Source organism: Acanthopagrus latus, chromosome 23 (assembly GCF_904848185.1).
Source record: "Acanthopagrus latus isolate v.2019 chromosome 23, fAcaLat1.1, whole genome shotgun sequence".
Classification (NCBI taxonomy): Eukaryota; Metazoa; Chordata; class Actinopteri; order Spariformes; family Sparidae; genus Acanthopagrus; species Acanthopagrus latus.
In genome coordinates, this window is record NC_051061.1 from 18,226,030 (window position 1) to 18,252,076 (window position 26,047).

The following is a 26,047-nucleotide window of genomic DNA, read 5'->3' on the forward strand; positions in this document are numbered from 1 at the left end:
GCATTTTGTATCACCTCCCAATTCCTCCCTCTTTCCTTCCATGCACATTTCAGGCATGTGACCGGGGCCAAAAGCATCTGGGGACTGGCCCCTATAGATCTGATGCCCGCCTCTCAATAATTGCCCTCCACAGAGGCTGGATTGATTGATTGCACTACTGTAGCTTTGTGTGGGTTTTTAATTGATTGATTAATTGTGGACCTGGGCTCAGATGTGATTGATTATGAGTAGTCAGCAGTGGGTTGGAGTCGGACCCATCAAAGCCATCCGGGTGAGGGGTGAGCTCTTGTGGCTCGCCTGATACGCTTGTCCATTTATCCGTGAATGCTACTTTTATCTCTAATGCTCGGTACAGCCACACTTCGTCCTTGCCCCGGTCACCACTCTGGAGCTCCTTTTACTCCCTAGTTTAAGTAAGAATGTGTCTGCGCTCACATGTGTTCACATGTAGTTGCCCGGAGGCCTTGGATGTCCTGTTCTTGCCAGGAGAGTGTTCAATAATGTCAGGTCTGTGGCATTCAGGAGATACAACAAATAGTTCCTCACAAACCCTGAGGACTTTTCTCTCGTAGAGCCCACGCAAGGAAAATATGAAGAGTTGAAACATAAAGAGAGGACAAACGCAGAGAGGCAGAGAATGAAGAATGAAATGTGAATGAAAAAAGAGAGAATGACCCCACTTTAGAAAAACCCCATTCAGACGTTGAATGAGAAGGAAAGGAGAAGTGAAAGAAAAAAAAAATCAATCAAAGACTCAGACCATGAAGTGAAAACAGTAAAAACAACGTGACAAACAAACATTTCAGCAGTAGATGTTTCATTCTCAACAAGTGATACACTGTCCCGCTGGGCCATAAATAACAGAAATCTTTGCTTATTTCATCTTGTAATTCTTGCGGGATGAGATTGTTAAACGTCTGGGGTGCTACGACCAACACGCGGAGCTTAAGACGCCGCACAGCAATTTCCTCAAGTTTCATTAAAATCTGATCAGTGTTGTTTCAGGACGTGTGACAGATAAACAGATGAATGAATTAACAATAAAAGCAAACAGAGGACAAATGAATGAACAAAAAAGAACACCAAATGAGCCAACAAAAACAAAGCAGCAAACAAAGAATTAGATGAACAAATAAATGAATTAATGAATGGATCCCACTCTAGCATGGGGACGGGAGTGTGTGTGGATATCAGTCACAGTCTGTTTGTCGTTTAAAATCACAATCTGTTTGTCGTTTAAAATCACAATCTGTTTGTCATTTAAAATAAAGGTTTGCTTCCCATGTTTGGCTTCTCAAAGGGCAGGAGCATCTTGACGGTTAAAGGCTTTGTCTAAATACTCATCAAGCAGGGGGATAAACCAGGAACATGCGTTGTCCTGTCCAACGTGTCTCACGGGGAAATGTCAGAGGCACAAATGTTGTGTTTGGCTTATAAAAATCATAAAGCTGCTGTAGGTAGTCACCAATACTTTTATAATAATCAAAAAATGATGTCTCTTCAGGGAATAATGAAACAGAAATATACATATTTTACTGCCTCTTAAACCCCTTATGTAATTATATAGGGGAAAAAGAGCTTGGATATCAAGGGGTTCAGTTAAGACAAACAAAAAATAAAACCAGCAGGCGCCAGGCTATGGAAAGACAAGCAACACTCAGATGAATAATGGTGGCCCTGATGCAGATAACCCAGTTGAATGGTGACTTTTTGATGGTCACTCAAAAACTTCCTTCAACTAGAAAGAAGAAGGGCAGCGGAGAAATCTCGGTTGGGCTTGAGCAGACCAGATACATGATATTGCTTTGAAAAACACTGATTGACATTTTTCATATTTTCTTACATTTCATAAACCTATCAACTAAGGTCGCAAAGAAACAATGGAATTAATCCTTGGGTACAGCTGGTTGTATAAGAACATAATTATGATATAAACACCCTGGAGCGTGCATTCAAAACTGACAATGGAGCGTTTGCTGTGAAGTTGAACAGCCTTGAGTGAAGAGGAGCTCAGCACAGTGAAGAAACACACTGAAATCCCCCAGCCTCAACTCAGCAGAGGACCCAAAGGTTTACGGCTGTCCCTTTGCATGTCCTGGAGCTGTCTGTTCCCTCCCTTCGCGGTCTGTCCAGAGAGAGATGTGTGAACTGGCCACAAATCACTGTCATCTGTCAGCCGAGCAAGTGTTATGAAGGTGGCACCATAATATATCAGATTCTCATATTCTGCCGTTGAACAGACACAAATCAAAAAAAGGGTCAAAGATCACGTGAGACGCATCAAAAGGCAGAGTCGAAAAAAAAAAAATAAAGTGACAAAGTATTTGTAGTGATACAGAAATTAGCCCCCTAATCTGAAGCTCCCCTCGGCTCTACTGTAGCAGCTACAGTGAGTTTCAGGGCGCCTTCAGTGAAAATACTGAAGGCGCCCTGAAGTGGCAGGCAGACACAGTTGGCTGATGAACGCAGAGAAACAAATTAGCAGTTTAAACTTAACAGAGTTTTTAAATGGCTATGCAGCAGTCTCAATTAAATACGGATGCCTCTTTATGACCTTCATAAGCAAACAACACCATCAGCAAGAAGATAATAACTATATAGCTATTCTCAACGCCTGCTTCCCCACGAAATCATCATTATTGTCACAATTTAGGAAATGAAGACAAAGACAAAATTACAGTTTGAATATTCTTTCTTGTAACATGTAACATAACTTGTGGCTTTGATGAAGGCCGGATCACCATAATTAAGATAACTCAAGGACTATTATTTCAGCTTACCAAAGTGCCAAAAACACCATCTGGAACAAGCTGTCAAGGCTGAGGGGTTAAGCTCATAGCCATCACTTTCTAAGATCAGGGGTTTTGTTTAGGCAACACAGCTACATGGTTAGGTTCAGGAAAACATAGTTAGGGTTAAAAGAGACCCTTTCACTTCTCCCACACGTCTGTTTTTCTGGCCTTTTTCTCAGAGTCGCTAAGCTATGTATAATTTGTGCGTTGCAATGATCGTCCTGGAGCAACATTAATTATAGTGTTTCAGAAACAACACCAATGCTACAATATCAGATCATGCACTGGGTTTAAATCTTAGTTATGTAGATTTGAATATCATTTTATATTCATGATTAAATAAGCAACATTCATCAAGTTAAAAAAAAAAAAAAAATCATCTTCTGGTACTCAAAAACACAGCTGATGTGCTTCATGAGTACTGGGAGGGTTGATCAGCCCCAGCTGTTTCACATCAGCGAGAAGAGCTCTGAACAAAACAAAGATATATAATTCTCTCATTAGAAATAACCAAAAACTTTTGCAACTTTGTCAGAGAATAAAGTGATCATGTAGAAACTTAACAGAAAAAAAGTTATCCGGGTCTTTAAAGTAACCAGGCTCTCTCAGCTCCTGTGATAATATATATATATCTACTGTTGAAGTAGCAGCCTGATCACACGGCTGATGACAGCCCCGACCCTCTCTCGGACCGCTCTCTTGCATGCAATTTGCACTTTGTCACTGGGGTTTCATGGACAGCTGGTGAACTTGCTTGGTCACTGCCGGCACGAAAGGTCCTGTCATTTGCTACAATTCAAATCAACACCATCAGTATGTAGCCTTAGGTCTGAGCTGTGATGGATACGCTGCTTAAATTAAATCACTGTCTGACCCCAGTGATGACAGCATCTTCTTTTAGCCCTCCAGCCAGCGCTCGGCACTCTGTCTGTAGCTAACAAACAACATTTAGCCTGTTTTGAGTTCTGGTCAACATTTCCTGCATTCTGGCTTGAGGTCAAACTTTTTACTTGACTTCATCAAAGTCGTGCCTCTAATGTTACAGTGAATGCAGCATCAGCAGTCTCTTGTATCAGTAATTTTTTTTTTTTCAGTTGTTACTTTACTGCTTACAGTGTAAAATGATATATTTTCGGGGCAGGTTGCCATTCATCACCTAGTGGTGTTCTCCGTTTGTCACTATTTTGTGCTGGTTTTCTAAGGTGTCTAACCGTGGTTATCAACAACAACAACTGCTGAGCATCAGAAACATTTCAGACATTTTTAATTCAGGCCTCAAAAGTGTTTCAATTAATAGTCAGATCCTTAACTTGTAAGTAAAAGTACCAGTGTAATAGAGTAATAATACAAATTTACAGTACTATTGTTTTTCTGCATTCTACATTTGAGGTAAACGTATTGTTAGTGTGTTCATTCTGCAGTAAAATGGCTGATGTGACTGATTTATCATTATATATAAGATATATTAACAATGTGTAAGTAGCATATGTATTATTGTAGGTAATTGAGGTGGAGCAGGTTTATGTATTTGAGTGTTTAACCAGTGTTTTCCTGGTTAATGTGGGCTGGTGGGAAGGCTGTCAATCGAATCATTGTGTGGACCAAACAACCAGACTGTGGTTCTCGGTCTGATTCAAAGCAGTGTCGGTGGTTAATTTCTAATGTGAAAGAAAGCAAACAGACCACAGGACTTTTATTTGAATAGCAGATAAAGAATTTTAACACGATTTCAAAAGCTAAATTGCTAATAAGTCCATCTGGCCAATGTGAACTGTTCAGGAGGCGACGATCGATCCATAGCCTTTAAGCGACTGCACTCAAAAGCTGTAGAACTGCTGTGCTGTGTCCTACTTCATGCACTGTCAGTTCATTAAGTCTATTAAAGTGTGTGTATAAAAGTGTGTGAAGGCAACCCCGGCGTAGTAACCTTTTATCATCAGTGTATGAGAAGACTCCCTTTCATCCTCTCTCCACCTGTTAGTAGTTATTCATATCATGTGGCCTATTTGGAGACTAATAAGATCAACGCTAGTAATCAGTTATTTCTTCAGCGCTGTGTGACACCAGAAAACATAAAAACACATCAGAAGTGTTCAAGTGCTGCAAACACTGGTGTGAGCAAGTTACCTGTCAGTCTGTACGGCTTCATGATAACTCATCAACTAAAATGCACCAATGTGTAATTTTAGTTCTCTCTGTCCGGACCAAAAGAACCAGACTACAGGTATGGAAATGATGATTCTGAGGAAATAAAAGAAGAAAAGACAAAAACTCTGATGAACAAATGGTGGAAAGAAAAGGTTGAGTGGAGGAGTTCAATGAATCACAAAATGGAAATGATCCAGTAAAGTACAGGTACCTCAGACTTTACTAAAGTACAGTTCTTAAGTCAATCTTCTCATTTATTTTCCACAACTTTCCATCGCTGCCTTTGTCTTAACAACAGCTTGCATCGAGTGAGAGAGATGCCTTTGATGTGTTTAGGTGTTGGTTTGTACCGTAGAGCAAGAGGTGCATCAAGCTTTGGCTTTGGACAGCCTGTAGGCTCCCTGTGGGGCCTAGCAGCAGAAGGAGTAACGGAGTGAATGCTACTAACCCTTCCTGCTTCCATTAGAGGCAGAAACTAGAGGATTACTGCCAGGGGCAAGGCTAATGACTGTCATGGCCACAGAAAGCCGATTTGCTGAAACCGTGGCAGGGAGGCGTGAAGCCAAAATCTCCCACTAAGACCCAGTGTGAGGGGCCTTAATAAAGGAGACACTCTGCTACATCGCCGGCTTTCTTCAGTGAAAAAAAAAGTTGTTTCAAATCACAAAGACGAGTTTGTAATATATGCACCACTCATGTTCTTTTTTACGTGCAGTATTTAAAAAGTAACTTAAAAAAAACAACAACATTTGAACTGAAGACAGTCCAATGATGATTTAATTCTTTCACCTGACATTAAATGCCTCTGAATCTCCATTTGAGAATATTCAAACTGGCGGTGCAGCAGAAATAAAAAGTCCCATCATAATTACTAACGCATAAGACATCGATCACGAGAAAATGATGGTACTATAAGTGAGTGGGAGGATGCAGACAATGATCCGACTTCATTGTTACACTAATACTGAGAGGAATGTGATAGATGTGTTTAAATGTTAATGCTGTTTGAGGCTCCATGTAGGAGCTTGACAACATTCATGTTTCCAGTGCAGTAGAAGCATTTTCCTCAACTAGAACATGATCATTGAAAATTGAGGGAAAATCGTGTGTGTGTGTGTGTGTGTGTGTGTGTGTGTGTGTTTGGGGTACGGGGGGTTTACACATGAAAAGGCTTTTATATGGCATGTTAAGGAGCGATACCCAGTGTGGAACTCAGTGATGAATTCAATGAGAGCCGTCCCCGCCACCAGGAAGCCTTTATATTCTGCACAGCGCCATCGAGAGACACTTCAGCTCGGTGACATTTAGAAATATCTGATCTGAGGAATTTCTTATCGGTTACTGCTTCTTCTCTTACTTCCTCCATATTTTTTTCTCTCCCTCCTTCTCCTCCACCCTCGGAGTTGTCCTCCCCCGCTCCCTCTCCTGTCTACATGCACACACAAACACACATGCCTGGGCATTGATTTGGCTAGTTCAGAGCGCACAGGGGCAAGGGAGAGCACTCATGGAGAAGTTTGTACAATTGATCTCTGGAGGGCTTGAGATGCAGGACTCTACTCTCTCTCAGTCTGACTCGCAACCTCTCGCGCTCACTCTCTTCGTCTTCTGCTCCTTTTGTTTCCTGCGGCTGAATATGCATTTTCTGGATTAGAGTGAAGGAAAGGAGGGAAGAGGGGGGACATTGCTGTACCGAGTCTCTGGGTGATCTCAACTGTGGAGGAAACACCAAAAAAAAACAAAAAAAAAAGCACTTTTATCCTCAGAGGAAGTATCTTGGTTGACTTGGCAGCAGGACTTAGGATGCCAGACAATGTGTGTCAGCTTGCAGATTAGTAGTTTCTCCAGTGTCTCCTTCTTTAGGGAATCCGGGACGCTGCAGTTTAAGATTACAAAAGGGGAGATTTTACCTTTGAGTTTGAGTGTGTCCCCGTTACTCACTATTTAGTTAAACACACTTAAGCTGATTCGCAGTATCCAAATATGACTCATCGTTCTGCAACAACCGTGCCTTAAAAGGAAACTACAATCAGTATTTTTTTTACGTTAACTATGGAACACATTATTACATTCATGTGAAAGGCCTCACTAGCGGTGATCAACCCACAGACAGCTCACACCTCACCACTTATTACCGGCAGTTCCCTGCAGAGCTACTGGGCTATATTCTGACCCATGTCAGCTCATAGCTATTAACGAAACAAAACATAAATCCGGCGGTGCAATGCATTGCAAGTGTTCTGTAATCTGCATAAATATAATTTTCATGTGGAAGCTCTAAGACAAGGCACACACTTCTCTAAGAGCTGGACGGTAAAGCTGACAGCCCCTCAGTTCTTGTGTGACTAGCTGGACTCACTGTACTCTTCATGGTCCCAGAAGTTAGCTCAGGGTGAAAAGGGCTAACATGGTTTGTAGTTGTTGTGAAGAAGATGTCATATCACTAGCTGCTGATTTCGAAGTTTAGCCCAATGCTCAACTGAATGCATGAGAGTGACGTTGCAACCTTACTTCACACTTTTAAAGTCCAGCAAAGCATTCAACATCTGCAGGACATAAGTTTGTGTGGGCTGCAAGCTCCAGGTTATGTTATTCTGATATACTTCCACGTCTGCACCAAGATGCACATTAGAATGGGGACATTTCCACACCTCTGAATATAATTTAAATAATTGCGTAATTTTCTGAGATGGTTAATATACAGTGAAAATCTCACTGTTGTAGCCGCACTCCAGAATGTGATCAGGGATCACAGAGTTGAGATGTAACTAACTTGTTTTCTAACTGTAATATCACAATTTGCAGCTGCTGCTTGAAAATCTGTAGCGTTTACAATCATGATTTACTGCTCACCCGACTGTCTGCACACACACCATCTCTCTCTCTTTCCCAGTTAGACGGCACTGCTCTTGTATTTCAAGCAGTATTTATATTGAGCTTTGTTTTTGTCCTGTATCATGTTGATTAAAGCCAAAGTGGACGACAAACATGGCATCTTTCTTGTGTACCAGCTCTTTTCTCCTCTGCACACCTGCCCAGCTGCATTTCAACCTCTTTGGCATGTGCATTTGCATCAAAGGTTGCACATGTGTACCAATTATGACTAACAATGTCATTGTTTGAGTTTGGGGTTCAGCTACTTCCTGTTTGATTTTGCTTTTCACTTCCCCCCATTTCTGTGTTTTCCCACCCATTTTCTGTGTTGTTCACCTGTTAGTCACCCCTGTGTATTTTAGTCCTTGTCTTCCCCTTTCTCTTTGTCAGTTTGCCTGTTCTGTTTTGTCGTGGGTCTCAGTCCTGTTCAGTCCCTTGTGTCTCCCGTGTCCTTGGTGTTCCTGCCTGTTATTCCAGCGCTTCCATGGTTTGTTCTTTTGTGTAGTTTTGTATTTTCGTAGTCATTTGCCCTGCCTGCTCCTACTATTTTGTTGCATTTTGCTGCCGTCTTTTGTGCTTGGACTCTGTATTTTGTACCTTGGATTTGATGGACTTTTGGTTTGCAGCTTTACTTGACAAAGTTTTCCTTCTGTTTGTTTACCTGGCTGCCTTTATGTTTAACCCCATAATGAATAATTGAGGTTAAACGACTCAGTATTTCTATAGGGAAAAAAAGTTTTGAGGAAATTCTTAAAGTCTGTATAATTTAAAGTCCTTCTCTATCCTGTTAATCATCTCCTGACCCGTTAGATTTGACTTGAGACCTTTTGTGGGAGTCTTGACCTGCAGGAGGCTAACCTCTGCATTATAATTTCCAATGGCCATGGAAATACTGGCTGTCGAATGTCCATTAATATTAAATATCTGTACATTTTAAATGGGATTCCTTCTTGGTCTTTCTTTGTTGTTTCTTGAGTGACAATGAGCTCCACGTGTCACGATGCAGACTGTAATGGGGATGGATTTTCTATTATTTTTCAGTGTCAGAACACCGTCATCATCATTTTTATATCAACTCAATAACCAAGTGAAGAAGCTGACTTTTTTTTTTCAATTTCACCATTTTAAAACTGTATATCACAAGCTGGAATGTTTTTGTGACCATCTGATGTCTGACTGCATTTTCTCTGAAATCCTCGTATATTTGTGAAGGAGGAGGAAAGTCTGGCGGAGGATTAGGGGAGAACAGCAAACTGCCAAAATCTGCACAGCCTGTCAGAGTTTGGAAAAGAAAGAGACAGGAGAGGGAAAAAAAATGTCAAGAAGGAGACTGCAAATGAGGCTTGTTTCAATAAGGGGATCGATGGGGATGCAGGGAAAGATGTTGTGTGCATCGATGATACGTGTCCACGGGCAAACATAGGAGGGTAGCTTATAGAAAGGGATGCATGTGTCTGTTCTGGCAATGTCTTTGAGCAATGAAGATAGAGAGTGTGGCCCACAGGAGGCCGCATGGATACAATAGGTTGAGGTTTTTTTTTTTACTAGTTTTCCAAAGGAGTGTTTGTTTGAGAGGCTTAAAAAAAGGATGTTTCAGATTAAGAGGAGGTCATTTTTAATTGGAGAACAGGCGCCGTGAGAGGAGACTCAACAAGAAATTGGTAAAACTATTAACAAGATGTGGTTCTTTGTTTTATTTCAGCCTTAATCCCTCTCAAATCTTATCTCTGATTTATCTGATGCCTTGATGACGATTGTTCAAGGCCGCTATATTAAGTGGGGGAATCTCTACAGGCTCAGTAATTATTTTTAGGCTGCTGCCCTTTGTGTTTTTCAGTTCCCCGGCCCATTTGCTGGAAGACGTGATTGTTGGGGACAGCCCTTCAGCAGTTGTCCATGTCACAGGGCCTTGTGGGGGCTGTACTTTTCATTGCAAGCCCCATCACGGCAGGCCAGCTTCAAGAACTGTAGTCACTCTATTGAAGATAACCTTCTTTCCAGGGGTATATTATTTATTTGCACTGTCCCCTCCAAGCAGCCTGAGCTTATATAGATGACACGGCAGGGAGCCTTGTGAAGGAGATAACGGCAGGTACATCTCCAGCCTTGATGTCGGCTGCATTACTCAGCTTCTATGGTTAGTGCCTCCAGCTGCTGAGAAGCTGCTGACCCTGGGGTTATGGATGAGATAGTGATAGCTTCTCTCTGTGATCTAGCCATCATGCCATTCGACCCTTAAGTTGGATCTAACAGTGGTATACTGTAGACCAGGCCTGTCAAACTCAAACTCACTGTCATGTCATAATCAGCATTACAGTGGTCCTCATGTAGAGAATGTAAGATGATATAAATGTATCTACATGTTATCATATTACATAATTAATAAGCTCCCTGACTCGGTCTTCGGTAGTGTTTCTTGACAAGCTGGCATTGTAAAAAGCACTCTTCTGCTCAGTGGCACACTTGCTCACATACCTTCAGCACACACAGCTTCAAAAATGCACCTCCTGAAAAAGACGATCGGGTGATTTTTCTTCAGGCACAATAAAGCTGTCCCTCGCTGCCGCCTCATTTGTTGAGAACACAAGCCGCCTTTTTAATTCTTTGACTTTTCATTGCTTTTCGTTGCTTTTCTTGGTGGCTAAGGTTGGCATACTTGGTCACTGCCTTGTTACAAAGAAGACATACCTCCTTGTCTACCTAAAGCTCAGACCTGTATCAGCATTCCCATCTTTCATCAAATTGCATTCCAGCGGTGTCAACTTTTCTTTTTTGGACATTTTACAATGCCACAACCGTGAAAGGTTTCACACGCTGCAGCATAGATTGTGTGTGAATCTAAACCCCGACCACCAAAACCAATTGTCACTTATTATTATTATAATACACCTATTATCCTTTTCTATTATCCTCATTATTCCTAGCCCCATGATAGCTTGCACAATTTATTGGTAATTTTTCCAGCATGTACTGACACCTAACAGCTAATTCTATATACTATACTATAATTTGATAGATTCTTTCCTTCATAAAGTGCTAAGTTAGTTAATACTTAGTTAATAAGTATTAAAGTTAATACCACTTACCACTATTGTTATTGCTCAACCCACTTAGCTCTGACGTCTAAAGTGTTGAAAGTGCCCCCACTGCATCAGTTACTGTAATGTTTTGTTACATACGTTAGTTCTGCTGAGCACTGGAATATCAGTCGTTTCCCCAGTGACTTGAAAGATGCACGGATAATGATTGAAGCCAGATTAACCCATGTTGTAGAGTGGAATACAGTACATTAATGAATTATACGTATAAAAACTGGCTGAATAATGGGATAGTAATTTACCAAAGGATTTCTTGACAGCTGCCACTGCATATTTATCAGCAACTTGTGTTCACAATGACAATAAGACACATTCGTTGCCAAGTTTTTTCTTCTTTTTTTTCTAATGCTGGTGGCAGTAGGAGGGAGATCTCTTCAATATTTCCCACTGCCTGCCATCTTGTGTTAAAAATAGTCAGAGAAAGGGTGACACTGAGCCATCGTGGCATGTCGTTTTTGGGATCAGCTCTGTGCTGAGAAACCCCTCCTGTCTTCCCATCGATAGAGAGGAGAGAATATTTGTTTGACATCATCGTCCACCCCACTCACGTGTTTGTCACGACATCATTTTGAATTGCCGTGAATTCAGGTGAAAGAATACAGATGTGGGCCCTAACCGCTGGAGATATATTAAAGATTAGAGTCATTTGTGTTTTTACTGAAACTGTGAAAAAAACGTGTCCTGATTTGATACATTTTTTATTTTGTATCACCTTGAAAACTCTAAGGCCTTCCCTACACTCCCGTTTGTAAACTTCAGCTTGTCTTTTAATACCCTGCAGCGACACATCCTTCCCAGTAGACTCAGACAGATGGCTAGCAGGGACTTTATTTGTGTATCTTTGTCTTTGTGTATCAGCCACGCTTCCAGCATGTGCAAGGGTGCAATAATACCAACATAGCTAGATGCAGAAACATTGAGGGCGGTGCCTTCTCAGGCCTGTAAGAGCTGACCAATCAGGCGTTTTACAGGAGGGGGGCCTCAAAGAGACCAGCACTTGAATGGAATATTTAGACAGAGGGTCAATAGAGATGCTGCACAAATGAAGCAAAGAGAAAAATCATGTGTTTTTGAAAGCATGTGAACATTTTCTAGTAAAAGCCCCAAAACTTTTACCATTACATTCCAGACCATCCAAATGTAGTTTGGGAAGAATATCAGTAAGCATTTTAGGTAAATGATTGATGATGCCTCTCATAACCTGTACGCATTAAGTAGATTAGTCCAAATAAATACAAGAAAAGACATGTGAACAGGTATAAAAACACCCCGTGCCAGTCAATCTCCTAAACCCTGGATATAAGGAGGGTTTAAATGAGTGGCTGTGTTGCATGCACATTATGCCCGTTAGTGAACTATAATTGTATGTATTTGTATGTGGCAGCGTTAATGCTTATAGACAATTTTCCCAAGGGGCAATTAAAGTAATCTCGAAACTGTTGCAATTCTTCTGCGCTGTTGATAATTGGTGATGGTAATTGCCACTTATTTATAAGAACAGTCTTTGCTGCAAACTCTAACACTGCCTGAAGAGGTACCAAACCATCCTCATGTTAATGTTTGCTGAATGAAGATGGAGATAGCAAAGGGCTCTATCCGTTTGCTATCTCCCTAACCCACAGGTCCTCTCCATCTGCGGTCTGCAGTGGGGCTCTTGAGCATGTTGTTCACAGGGAAGCACATCCATCTTCTTTTTACCCCAAATTACCGTCCGTCTTTGATTCTCACTCCCTGTGTAAATGAAGTGGGTGTGAGAGGCCGGGAAAGCGGTGGGCTGAAGGATCTTATTAGATGTGTTGCATTGATAATCAGTGGAGAGACAACAAGATACGGAGTAAAAGAGGCAGGAATAGGGAGAACAATAGTGATGTGTCTATTCACAGTGGCAAGGTGCCCTTGAGAGGACGGAGACAGAAAAGACAGCGAAAGACAGAGACAGGATTAGAGAAGAGTTGGAGGAGATTGCAGAAACGTCTCAAATGTAGACGTGGTGTCACTTTGGTTTATCTCCATCAGTGCGTCAGACTGACCAGAGTGGCGATTCCACATGTGTGAGCTGAGTGAAACTCCATGTTTACGAGGGGATAAACGTTTGTAGCACTCTCTCTCTCTATCTCTCTCCTTCTCTCTCTCTCTCTCTCGCCTTCATTCCTTCCGCTGGCCATCCTCCGGCCCTCCATTTAGGAAGTGAGAGAGTACACATCTTTATTTATAAATCATGGAACTCCCATTTCTTCCACTTGGCCTATTTAGTTACAATAACCGCATCATTCATTTGCTTTTTTCTGTATTCCCTCTGGCTTTCTCTCTGTCACTGAGGGAAGATGTCTTTCCACATAATGATGTCTATTTTTCACTTAAGAAATTGCGTTGCTAAATTAGATAGTGCACATGCTCTGCTCACAAACACCTATGACATCTCCAAAATATCTTTAAGTCTCTGCCTTTCTTGACAGTGTACCCTGTGCAGTGCTGCAGGTTATGCCTCATTACATACAATGAACACAGCATCACTTTTGCTCGGAGGTGGGAGGCCGTCTGTCATCACTCAATAGGATCATGTGGTGTTCGGTCTGTTTAGTCTGGAGGTGGAGCACAGGGGAGGAGGATCGATGGACTAAAGGATGGAGGGAAGACTCTTAGAATCTAAAAACAAATAAATCATGTGTTTTGTATTTTGTCCTGACAATTTAGGCTCTTTTAAACTTAGAATTTTAAAGTCACCCACATCTGTAAATGGTAGCTGAACACCTGGTGAAAGTCATGTACCTCATTTCCGGAGGTTTAATTTGCACCTTGCTGTGATGAAGTGCTCCAGGACACTGTGACATCACTGTTTTGTGTGGTTACAGGTGCAACAATATGTTGAATGTGTTGCTCCAAACACTTCATCACAATAAATTTTGTAAAATCAGGCTACTGTATGTCCAGAGAATGTCCTACAGTAGTGTTCCCATCTCTTAAAGGGATAGTTTGCCCCCAATTACTACACTATTATACGACACTCTGATGCTCAAAACAGGAAGAAAATACAACAGCAGTGTCTCTTTATAGAAATCCACAGTTTTTCCTCTGAGCAGTTTAATGTAGGAACTATTTTCTTTAAGCCAACTGTATCGTTACACGGAAAGAAGCAAGCATGTACATATGGACAATAGAGGACAATATAATTGTCTAACGCAATGAACTGATCTGAACTGCAGCTGAAGGACATATGGAACATTTGGACTCATGACCTCTTTTTTTCCTAAAACCCCAGCCACTGTTTTGGTGGGACTGTAAAAGTGAGTGTTCTTTATTGTCCCAGTTGTTGCCAACACCTCTCTCTCTGGACTCGTTTTGGTGTGAACAAGCTCTCGCAAGGCTAACTTTTCTGAGTTGGGAAGTTGAGATGAGGTGATGTGGGATCAGGGAGGAAGGAAGAAGCATTTGGTGCTTGTACAGAAGGTATTATGCACACCCTGGTACACTGCATGCTAGAGGAAACACACTGAGCCTATGAGCTTGGCTTTATTAGATCCAGGCATACAGCGATGTTGGTTACAGCTGGCGTGCAGACTTTATATAATCACACAGGCTGAGACAGTCAGACAGCTGCATACACACAAATACATTCAAAAAAAGAAACAGACATCCAAACTTACATATTTTCTATTACAGTGACAGTGGGAGAAAAGCATGTCTTTGTTTTGGTGATTACACCAAACAGAAATGTCTCTATTAGTAGCCTCAGTTCACAAGTTGTTAAGTTTGAAACATTATCTGGATTTTTCCCAAATGATCACTAAACTGATTGATCAACAAGAATGGAAACTCATCTTCACTCTGCACACATTTCCACTGAACTATGGGATATTGCTGGTCTAATAATAATAAAAAAAAGGGTGCTAAGGCAAAAAAGGACACATATAGATGGTCTGTTTATCCATCACACTATGAGGTTTTTAGGACAGGTGCTGTGAGAGACAGTATGATGGTCTCTGCTGTGTCTTGTCGAGTGCTGGGGAAGATGTTGTAGTCATGAGGAGAAAAATAACAACAAGGCCACAGACGAGGGTGAAAGTATACGGACGGAAAAAAGTAGAGGGCATTAAAGTTTCTCTCACATCGCACGTCTTGTGTGTCGTATCTCACAGGCCCCAGTATAACAGTGTTTTCCTGCAGTAAATTACACATAAAAAAACGTGGGGTCATCTCATATTCACAGACTAAACATGAATGTCATTACGTATTTAACACTATTTCACAGTGTGTCCCTCTGACTACCGCTATCTCCATCTCTCTGTCTCTCCCTCTCTCTCCCTCTCTCTCTCCATAAATATATATCTATCTGTCTTATTTTCTCTCGAGGAGATTAAGATAGCAGAAGTCTAGAAGGAGTTGTTACCTGGATTTAAATTGACAGGCTGATTTCTGTGCTGATGGTTAGCTAGTTAAAACACTAATCAGTAATGTCGATCCTCTTACATAATGTTGACATTGAATTAGGAACGCCGCGACACCAAGTTTTTTCAGTAACTTAGTCTGACATTTAAAATGATCATTACGTTTTATAGTTTTGAATAAACTACTGCAAAGTATATATCGTTTTAAGTCGGACCGAGCTCTCCAATAATGTAAAATAATCTCACTGTTTTGTGAGAATTACATTAGTAATTGTTTTTTAGTCTATGCTGTCTCATGTCAGTTCATTTCCTGACATGATCGGGATAGCCAAACATGGACCCTGCGTCCCACGTGAGCTCTTTCCAGCTAATCATGCTAAGTGAAGGCTGAGATAATTGAACCATTTGCAAGCACGGCTGTCGATCTCTCGTGCTGCTGACTTTTAATTGAGCCGAATTGAAGTTGGAGCTTAAACTCTCTCACTAAGGGCAGATTTGTAGGCCAAAAATGTCTTTAAATATGTTTTCTGTATAAGCAAGCTTGTTTGTTCTTGCGGTTTTGACTGGCGTGCAGTCACTTTCTCCAAAATATATGAATTTCAAGCCCCTGCTTAAGATGGTTCTGTGGCCTCTGATGCTGGTTCCAAATCATTCAGCTTGTCAACAAATGCAGATATACAGCTGTCCATGAGGAAGTGCCATTTACAGCGATGATGTAAAAGGAAACTGTAAATACCAGTTCTTGCATAATCTTGTTTCAATGATCTTTTTACACTTTCTGACAGGAAGACGTCCATCACAAGCACATTTTGTTTCACAAACAAACATCTACTTCAGAAGTTAAAACTGCATCAAGGCGGATTGAGTATTCTGAAGATCATGCTGTTTGTGCATGACAAATAATGTCAAACATTTATTTTGAATGAGGAAAACATCCCTTTTATTTGCCAGTGTTTCTTGTCTCATCTTCCGTCCTGTTGTATTTTTATTGTTTCTGTGTATGAGAGAGGATTTGTTGTGTATGTTAGCCAGCAGAAATGAACATTGTCCATGCATTTTGTTTCTCCTGGTAAAACATCAGCGCTATGGGCATGATCTGTGCCATTTGAATAATGGAGCAATGTGTCGTATTAAATCTTTCAGTACATTATGGTCTGAAGCCGGTTCTGAATAACTGAAGCGCACATCATATAAGCACTTTCCATTTTCTGCCCCTCATCTTGGATCCAAGGATTCTAATTACAGAATGATACAGCAGATAAGTCAAGGGCACTTAAATATCTATTAAAGTTGATTAATGAGCCTCGTGACATTTGTGTGAAGTTGACAGTCAAGAATGTCTTCAAACATCTGCGGATGAAAACGCAGAGGCCGATTGATCACACTTATTGATTTTCCACCCGAGCCGCTCCTCGATGTCTCCGCAAGTCGCCCATTAACTGAGATGTGAGTGCATGTGTGTGTCGACTCTGCCGAGTGTGACTGTGAGTTTTCTTTTTCTGAGGAGGACAACCGCCCCTCTCCTGAGTCAGTGGAGCATGATGCATGTGTACGGCGGCGAGTTGTGTCTCAGCACTGACACAAATGCTACAACACCCTGCTCTGCAAATGTCAGTCCCATCCAATTAAATGCTTGAGTGATGCCATTGCCCTCAAGGGATTCCCACCAATAAAGTTCTGTGTTTGTTATCGGCTTTGTTTCCTGTTTTTCCTCTCTTTTCCTGAGACACTTCGTAGTCAGGAGTGTTGTGTGCACACGCCCCTACAGTACATTCAGTGACAGCTGATACAGTACCACGTTTCATGCTGCAGTAGCCTCACGCTCTTTTCTGCGATTCTCTCGGGTCATGTCTGCTTGTTATTCATTTGCGAGCAGTTTTGACCACCTACACATCGGCTATATTTACAACGATGTCAATCTGTAGTCTGCGGTGTTGACTTCACTTTGATTACCGGTTGCTCTACTCGTTCTCAAGCACCCACATTGTTCTGCTCGGTCGCAGCGATGGATTTCATCCTCGCTGTTCAAAAGCAACCTACGGTTACAGACTTCAGTCGCCGCTGCCTGATGATAGATGAGTGAACATTGCACACGCATCTCGGTTATTTTCCAATATTGTTTCTGTGCTCTGCTTTGTCTGTGTCTGAAGTCTTTTGTTGCCTTGGTGATTGAGCTAAAAATTAGCCTAACATCTGCCACAGAGACTCATGGTACAGAAATACGGTGTGATCATCTTCCTTGGTTTAGCTGAACAAACCCGAAGAATGTGAATTGTGAATATCAATTTTTTATGGCGAAAGCAACGTCTGCTGCTGTTAGGACGATTGTCAACCGTCGACTGGCGGTCACATGATCCCTTTGGTTGAGTCTGTTGACAAACTAGAGGTTGAGAAAAGCAGTTGGATCCATAATTAAGCCTCTATATATGAAACATGACCCTTTTACATCTGTAGCTTTATTCCTTAAAACAGTGCATTAGCATCACTAACAGCACACACATGCTTTTTAGTGCACCGGTGTTAGATTAGTAAGTTCTCGTACAGGAAACAATATTAGAAGGTAAAATTGGTATTGTTGTATCTCTAAAGCACATCCTCTGATACTCTCAAGAGATTTTTTTTTTTTTTTTACTTCACATAGACTACAGACCATAGTGTGTTTGTTCTTGGCTCGCTGTCACAGCAAAGAGGGGTTATTGGCTGAGGAGGAACGTGTGCTTGTGTAAATCCCTCATTACCCGCCACAGCCATTTCCACATATTAATTAAGCCAACTCACAAACCTGCTGCTGGTAGTAGCCTTGCCAATCTGCCACTCTAACAACGAGATAAGGCGGAGGAGAAATGTGCTGGCTTTCTCTGTCTTTTAGGAGAGAGGTTCTTAATTGGGTGCGCTTACATACACAATAACATGTGCTGGTTGGATCTGGAGGCAGCTTTTTACAGATGCAAGGCCTGGTCCTGCCCTTTTTCTGGTGGAGGAGGATACACGTTTTTACATCCTCACTAAACTCGTTAGCCAAAGTCTTTCACACTTTGGTATGAAGAAACTCTGCAGGAAAATGATTTCAGCTCCCAGCTGAACTATATCTTACACTGGGCTCGGTTTACTTACCGTTTATTCCCTGTGAAAACAATACTTAGAAATAGATTCAGACGGCCATTATAAAAGGACAGGCCTTTATTGGACCATTGGAGGTTTTTAGCTCTCTAAAAGGAATTTGGTGTTCATTCCAGCATGTTAACAGTCCCGCTCTCTGAAGGCAGCTCCTAGGGAAGGCTGAGTACTACATTACAGGGAAATGTTTGGGCGGGGGGCTTCTATATGGGTCAGTGGGTAATGCCAAGAAAATGTTCAGAGTTTGACATTTATTCAGGGGCGTGCCTTGTCTCTAAGTACTCTGTATGCCAGGGAATTTAAGAGGCCACAAATGTCAGTATTTCAGACATGTATCCATCTTCGACCCGTATTCGTCTTAATTTGTTGACTGCTCTCGCTGCAGGCTCCTTTATGACTTGATGAATATATACTGTGGGTATTAGAAGGCTAATTTTGTGGGAATGTGCTCAATGAGCCGAGCGTGGCAGACATTAAGTGGCTGAACACTGTTGGATTTCTCTGGCTGACATATGAAGTGTTTGTAAATTGACAGTGCAAATGCCACGCGGCTCCTCGCCTGGAAATGCTTAAACACCTTGGGACAACTTAGCTCCCGTCTAATTCCATGTGTGAGCTAAAAGAGAAATTCAGCACTGTGCTTGTTTTTCTTTCTAGCTTCGCAGAAGACCCATTTCAACTGAATGTGAAGGGGAATGGACATTTGATTATAAGATTAAAGGAGAAATACATTTGAACGATAAAGCTGCCATTTGTTTGTCATATTTGGATGCTATTGATAACAATTGAAACATACTAAATCTAACATAACTTGGACATTTATCAGCTCATTTAAGTTAAATTTGTCCTAGAGTCTAAGAAGTTACAGATTAAAGTAGCCAGAATCAGATGTTGTTCCCTGAGCACATGCTGTTGTTTCATAGGTTGGTGAACATTTCACATGCAATCGCAAGTGTAAACATAAAAATCAAATCATTTTGAATATCAGTGCATAAAAAAGTGGCCATAATAATTAATGTAATCACCTAGGCCAAATTATTTTGCATGATCTATACCAAACTTGTTTCCTAACCAGCTGAGCTGACCAGATAATTTTCTACAGAATGGCTCAGATTAGTGATTCTGTTATTTAAATAACTGACAATGTTTTAATTCATTGATTTGAAGTGTTTGTGAAAACTATTGCAATGCCAGAGTCTCCGGCTGTCGAGACATTCACCCTTTGCGCACTCCAACCACAGCGCAGGGACAACGTTGTTTCTTCCCTCTGCTCGTTTGTCGGTGGAGATTATTGTCGCGCAGTTCTGCATATGTGTGCGAGCGCTGTCCCGACACTTTCTGTTCCTGTTAATTCATTTTTTATTTATGGTGTTAGGGAGTAGGTATGCACCACCTCAACTCCACATGACGCAGCGTATTTGTATAGGTTAAGTTTTGATTTTAGTTAATATGACAGGCATGGGTGCACAAAACAACACAGAGTCATAATGAGGGATGAAATATGCAACATTTTCACAATTTAACAAAACATCTGTTTGTATCTGTGACCTTATTTTGCCCTTAGATTCTCTTTTCCATGGTCTCTCAGATGTTTTTGAGTCCAAGCTCATCGTGAATTTCACCTCCATGTATCAAACCAGTAGGTCAGTGTTCCTGCTAATATGTGATCTAAGGAAACCACAGTAGGTCTGACTTCAAGATTAAGCAGCAATGACTTGTACGACGAGCTGAAGTAGAAAAACGCAGCGAGTTCTTGAGGGGTTAAGAAGTGTCCGTCAACTGTCTGTCTGTCTGCCCGAGCCTCAAGCCTTTCCCATCCTCTATCAGCTCGCCTCCCATCAGAGTGTCAAGTCAGGAAAAAGTTGTTGTAGACAGTGGAGAGTTTACTGAGTGAGTGCAGTCATAGCCTCAGGAAGATTTATTAAATGGCAGTCTTTATTTTGCTCAGAATTGAAGGCGACAGAAGGGGGAAAAAAAGAAAAAACAAATCTGAGGATCAAAACAATGTTTGTTGAGTAATGTTTGCCTGAGAATGAGACCCTGACCAGGATAAACCATGAATAATTTTCACATTTTTAAGCATTTCCCTTGCAAATGTTGGCTCTTTAGAAGCAATTGCAGTAGCATATTCTGATTATATTATCACACCGAGAATTTCATCAACAAAATCACCAACCATCAGTGTTTACTGCTTTCAGTATTCCAGCAAGCACAAGCTTTACCGTGCAAATGATTGCAGCGTTTAAATATTATCTTTGATATTTACTGTTCAGTCACCTTAATGCATATTTTTACAGGGACAACGCACATTGATCAACGTCTCATGAAATGTCTGTAAAGTAAAGTGTAAGCCAAATGGTTAATTTGTCTTCTGTTACTTAGCCAGACGATGTATTAATAAAATGAATGATTTGGTTGAAATTGAACGGCCTGAATAATTAAAAGACTTTCACTGAATCAAATCAAACAGCTCCAAAAAGCATCAACAGCTCAGCCTCACCTCGAGACTCAGGTGAGAGACCCAAGGTCCTCTCAACAGTTCTGTGTGGCCTCATCTGAGACCTCAGCAGTTGTAAGCACTTGTGAGATCTTCAACGTCTATTTTTAGTCAAGTACGTCCCTGGTCTCCAGCAGTTGTTTGTCATAAGCCTTGAGTGTTCAAGTCTTTGAGTGAAAATCTCGATAACATTTTGAAACAGCTAGTGCAGCATGACATGTATAAGGCATGTTAGCTTGTACAGTATCGTACAGACACTTCAGAGATTAGAGACATGTGTTTTGTCAACCTGCATATCCGGCATATGACAGTAATTTGTTTATAGAAGCAGAATCAAATGTTTTTAGAGAGTGGAGTAAAATGTTGGGCGCTGGCCATGAAAGCTGAAGGATATGTTATACCATGAACAATCCAATCGAATCAGTAGAGAAGTATCTGTATTTTTCTAATTCATCTTGATCAGCTCAGATTTGATGCAGCTGTCCCAGCAATTTGCCTGTTTTCATGTCACACCCTGTTACATAAATGGCTATCAGACTTCAGAAGATGTGCTGTGCTGCTTATCAAAGAGTTCAAAGCCTGAAAGTGTTTATCATGGTGGGACATCGCTCCTGACGGTGAGATCAGACTTGTGATAGAGGAGCGGATAACGTAAATAAACCCACGGCTGCCGCGGAGCTGAGCTTGTTTGTTGTTTTGCAGAAATGATCAGATGTGTGTAATTATCATGAAGCAGTTTGAGTTATTGCACTACTGTGTCTCCGTGCTTGTAGTTTGGCTCATGAATGTTTGTGCCGACATTTGACCCTTTTCACAGAGATTTGGGAAAAGCAATTGATGTAGAAACAAATGACTCCATGAAGAAGAGGCCGAGCATCAGTCACAATAAAGTCAGATGCACCGTTGCTGCAAACTGGAATGTGGTGGGTCAGCCAATAAAGTTGGTAAAAATATCGATTCTGTTGATTCTGAATATTTGACTGTTTCAATACTCAACTTCAGCTTCAGTTTATTTACATATCCCAGAGAGTCTGTGTGCACCTTACAGCACACAAAAAACACAGTATTACATATAAAAATACACACACATTCGTAAGCACTCACAAACACAATTACGCTTGTCTTAGTGTTAATAAGACCAGGTAACATGATTATCACTGAGAAGAACAGTCACCACACACACAGACACACACACACACACACACACACACACACACACACACACACACACACACACACACACACACTGCCGAATCACAGTTAACAATTAACTCAGCTGCTGTTGTGCTTAACAGTACACGCAGTACACAAGCCTCGTGATTTTTCTTTTTAATAACCATCTGAAATTTTATGCCTTCAGTCTGTGTCAGTTTATACCGAATGGCGTCCAGCAGAAAATTCCAAAAAAGGGAAAAAATATCTGTAGCATTGACAAACACGAAACAAAAAAGAACCCAAAATTCACATAAAGCATCAAGGAGATAAAGTAAAAAATATGGGCACCTTTCTTCAGTTTGCTATCTCCACCTCTCATGTATATGAAAGGGCAGCTCTGACATGGAGGAGCAGAGAGTGATCTCCGAGTGGAGGAGCAAGACAGTGAGGGAAAGATTGAGGAGGAGGGTGAGAGAAAGGGGAAGGAGACGGGGAGACATGCCTTAGGTAATGGGAAAGCCTTCAAGTGAGACAGTAATCAGGGTAATATGTCAGGCTGCTTTCAGCTGGGGAGCTTGACGTTTTCCCAATTAAGCGCGGGTGCAAAGGCAGCTTTTTCCCTAATTGTTTAACATGTAGTCGGACGGCCTGGTAGCATGACCTGCACACACGTTCCGCAGATCACACGGCGGTGATTGACACAGACGTCCCCCTGGGCTGTCTACGCCACGAACTTCATCAGTCTGCAGTTCAGCAGCCGCACTTGCAAAGAAGGGACCCGTGGCTCAGTTTAAAAAAGATGAGCTGAGGAAAGAGGAGGAGGAGGAGGAGGAGGAGGGATAATGAAGCTGTTATCAATACTGGGGGTTATGAGACATGGTCGTAGCTAAAGGAGTCAATTTATCTTCATTATGTCATTATGACTCTAAACATGTCATTCGTAGATCTGTGACGCCCCTGTTATTAACCATACGGACCTAATTCAAATAGACAGTGAAGAGCCAGCCTTATCTGAGCTCTTCATTTGGGGTAATAAAACACTTCCCTCCCTGTCTGCTCTGCCTCTTGCTTTAATTCCTGCAGAGTGGTTAGTCATTGTCACAGACACCGCAGGGCTCAAACACAAGAAATGTCCAGTTTTGCGCGGTCTTCTGTCTTCAGCATCCGGCCATTGGAGTGGCTGATCACCGCTGAGTTTTACTGTGTTTGGCCAGCTTAATGAAACCTTGATTTCCCAACTCCCTCTCTGTATGTTTCTTCCCTCATCACTCTGCCCAAAGTCTCTGTGCCTCAGCCAGTGCCAGGAGCTGCCATTTGGTTTTGTTTGTAGAGTGCTCATAGCCAACTGAACCAACAAGCCGACTGATTAAAATGAAAATGGGCCCTCGGTCTTGGCCCTCTATTTCTGTCTCTTGTTTTCTCTCCGCTCGGCTGAGGGGGGCTGCGCTACATACATTCCCCTCTCATGAATAACGGTGGTAAACCTCAATATCTACAGCTCTGCCACTTGAAATAAAACTTAATGAAATATAGGAATTGTTTGGGGTGTGGAGGCTTCTGTATTTGGGGATTTGAGCTCCAGCTTTCCGGTCGAGATTTATGAAAATGAAGAAACGGGCATACGGCGCAGACTCAGACATGCAGAAATCCTCATCCTCGTCATCTGCACACTTGATTATGCAATTGTGCTGTGGTTTTCCTCGAAGTGAAGTTTGCAGAAGCATGTGATCAAAGAGGTGATAATAAGTCCAAAGCAGCAGCTGACAAGAGGCTTCACACGTAACAGAGACAGTGTTGTTTTAAATTTAGGCAATTAATTCAAATGCGAGAAATCAGCTGACTTGCAGTATTTCAGTAAATACATTGAATTTAAAATAATGTGATTTTCACAGGGGTGGAGGGGGTTCAAGATGGAGATGGCTTACAGTTTAGCTTACCGGGGACATGGTGGCAGCCTCTGCAGACTAGTGTGGTCACTATGAGTTTTGACTTTGATACCAATACCAAGTTTGGTATCCTTTCAATACTTGAAATTGACACAACGAAGATTCAATATTTGAAACCTAACAGACCAGCTGAAGAGACACATGGACACCATTGCAGGTGCACCGTTGCAGCATCCTGGATTTAGGATGCTAAAACGTTTGTGATTGGTGCTGACACAGTGCCGTGGAGCCATGTGAGACCGCCATCCTACCAGCTGGCTAGTCAGCTTGCTTATTCTCGAACCCCTTTTTCACTCTTGGAGAGATCCAAGTGTCCGTCACTGAGATGACTGGTGAGGTTTCAAGTGTTTCCTCTCTTGCTCTGTAATTAAAGTAGTCCAGCAGTAGACTGCTGCCACCCAATTTTGTTAACCAGTTACAGAGCTCGGAGGTATTATTTCTGATGATGACACGCTCTTGTTGTTAGTGGTAGACATGCTGAGGCAGAGGCATTGCTTCTCTCTCTCTCTCTCTCTCTCTCAATCGAAGCTGGGGCTCGCGCTCTATCAACATGGATGAATGCACAGGCGGATGTCCCCTGGCCACAGATCGCACAGGCACATGACTTGGCTACTTTTACTCGTACTCCCACCTAAAAGGATGAGTAACTTCATTCTGTCTTTGAGAGTGACTTCATCTGAGCCTCACTTCATTGCCTTTACGAACACAACAGCAGCTTGTAATCAGCTGCTGTGGCTTTTGTAATGACATTTGGTTAAGTCTGTTGGACTCGGTGAAAGGACTGCGATTGGCTGAGCTTGTGTCACAATACTGAGTGCCTGATGAGTGATGTCGGACTTAATCCACAGCTGAGACACACAGACACAGTTGCAGTTGAAAGTTGGTTTTAGCAGAATGGCTGCTACAGAGAAGGTACTGTTTACATATCTAAAACATTTTTAGAGGTGATTTAGACTCACCTGACAGGGTCTAAATCATCGACTCTGCACAGGAAAAGAATAATTGAATCTAAAATATCTCGGTAATTATCTTCTATTTCTTTCTATTTTTACTCAAGTGTCTCTCTGACAGGGCTCAATAGCCACTCAGGTTCATACTCAGACAGATCAGAATGAGCCTCTTGAAGCCTTCAGGGTGCTGCCCTTAAAAAGGAGAGCAGCCACACACTTTTTTTTTCCCTCAGTGACAGCAGACAACACCATGGACAGCTTCATCAGACCACTCTGCAGAGTTCTTTGCTTCCTGCCACAGTCGACTGCACCGGCTACTGGTTGCTGTATGCGCAATGGTGCCGAGCACACCCCTGCTGGTGTCACACAACTTTCTCACTTACCAGCTCCAGCACAAAGTTTTGTCACGCTCAGAAATATAAATATATCCGTCACATCAGAGATTATTTATCTCCGCTCTGCTCTGGTAATCAGGCCAGCTAGATTTGAGTTGCTCTGGACAAATGGTTCGCTCTGCAAGACTTATTTTTCAGCAGGAACACGGGTGGGTTAGCATCTCTGTGGTAAGAGGCTCCGGCTCTTTTCACTGGAAATGTTGACAACTGTTCATTCAATCATTCTATACTTGCCAACTTGTTGATAATGTCATGAAACATTGTGCTCAATTAAAACAATGTAATAAATGCCTGGTTTTTAAAAAGAGGATTTTTACATAACAAGAGTCTCCACTGCATACAGCATGCCTTTAGATAATGAGTACATTCATTTCCTGGTGAAGATATCTGTACACTTGTTTGTCCTACTTTTAATTCAAGTCTCAAGGGGCACCAATATTGATCCATTATTGTAATTTGCATGCCGGCTGTTGGCAAAGCAGGTGTAAACTGAGGGGGCTGCCTGTGCTTTTCCTTGTGTTTCTATTTCTTTAATACACTATTTTATTTTTTTCTTTAAAAAAAACCTTCCATTGCATTTTAATGAGATATTTAATAGATATGTACTTTGGCCTCTTAAAGACACAATATGATGTCATTGCGAGAAGTAAGAATGAACTTTTTTGTTTGCTTGTTAGTTGATAGATTTGT